This window comes from Oxyura jamaicensis, chromosome 21, assembly GCF_011077185.1.
Source record: "Oxyura jamaicensis isolate SHBP4307 breed ruddy duck chromosome 21, BPBGC_Ojam_1.0, whole genome shotgun sequence".
In the NCBI taxonomy this organism is placed as follows: domain Eukaryota; kingdom Metazoa; phylum Chordata; class Aves; order Anseriformes; family Anatidae; genus Oxyura; species Oxyura jamaicensis.
In genome coordinates, this window is record NC_048913.1 from 2757389 (window position 1) to 2759077 (window position 1689).

Consider the following 1689-nt stretch of genomic DNA (forward strand, 5'->3'; position numbering starts at 1 on the left):
ACCGGCAGCACCCCGCCGGCCGCCCGCCACGCGCCGCTCCCCGCGCCCGCGCCGCCCCCCGATTGGGCCCGGCGCCGTCGCGCGGGTGACGTCCCCCGGCGGGAAGCCAATCGGAGGCGGGTTCGGGGGGCGGAGGGGAGGGGCAAAGAGAGGGGAGGGGGGACTCGGGTGAGGACGGGGCGAGGGGAGGGACAAAGTTAGTAAGGAGGCGTTCCGCCCTAGCAACGGGCGCGTGGCGGCGTTGCCATGGGAGCGGCGCGGCCCTGGGGGCAGCCCCAGAATGGCGGCGGGGGGGTGGGGGTGGGGGCATGGAGAAGGGAGAAAGAAGAAGGGGAAAAGAAACAGAATCACAGAATCATTAGGGTTGGAAAAGACCTTCAAGATCATCTGGTCCAACCATCATCCTACTAACTAATGTCACCCACCAAACCATGTCCCCAGGCTCCATGTCCAACCTCTCCTTGAACATCCCCAGGGATGGTGACTCCACCACCTCCCTGGGCAACCCGCCCCAGTGCCTGACTGCTCTTTCTGAGAAGAAATGTCTCCTCATGTCCAACCTGAACCTCCCCTGGCACAACTTGAGGCCATTCCCTCTAGTCCTGTCGATAGTTACCTGTGAGAAGAGCCAACCCCCAGCTCCCCACACCTTCCTTTCAGGTGGCTGTAGAGTGCAATAAGGTCTTCCCTGCGCCTCCTCTTCCCCAAACTAAAAGTTGCCCCTTCCACCACGAGCCTGCCAGAACAAGGAGATGTGGCCAGGCAGCCAGGGCTTGCAGCCAGCGTGTGGCTACCGACCTGGACTGAAGTCAGCATCCATCAGACTCCAACAGCATTGCAAACCACCCACCTGGTTTCTCTAGAAATAACAAATCCGTGATGGAGATGGCATTAATCAGTCCCAGGAGATGCCTTGTTGCTGAAGGTGGCCCTTTCTTTGCAATGTAGCAGACTGCTTTATTAATTTATCCTTCTGCTGAACCAGGAAAAAGAATCCATGTGCTTGTGACTGATGTAGAGGTCTATCTTACTTTGCAGAAACTGATCCTAATCAAATTGTAATGTTTGTAATGAACACGAGAGGAACAGAAAATGGGGGGAAGAGGAAAAAGCAATGAAAGTAGCTGTAAAAATCAGAAACACATAAAGCTCACGTGTAAAGTCCTGAAGTCTGAGGTAGTGTGAAAAGCAGAATACAGCCTAGGTCATCTTCAACCTCAATGGTTTGTGCTCTCACCCTAGAGAATGTTCAGGTGTCATACCCACTGTACCAGTACAGGCAAGATGCTTAAATAGCCCTAGAAATCACTAGGCTTTAGTTAAAAATACAAAATAGTTTAACTTACCTGCCCACCTTGGAATTTTCGTGCTCATGAGTACTACTAGTTCAGACAAGATTTAAGGGACATTTATTTTTTTGGCTTCTTGTAAAGGAGTTTTTATTCACTGAAGATGAAACATTATTGAGACTGACATATTTCTGCCTACATATTTCTGACATTTTTTTTGGCAGGGGTGGGGGTGAAGTTCCATGTAAACCAGGCTATGAAGTCATGGGTGGAATGCTTGTTTTTAAGTCATTTAAAATTGAGATGAATACCAGCTTTTGAACCCATACCTCTCCTTTGAACAAAAGCTACACCTAACCAATTTGTCCTTACTGCCATCAAGAACGACGGAATCATTCAA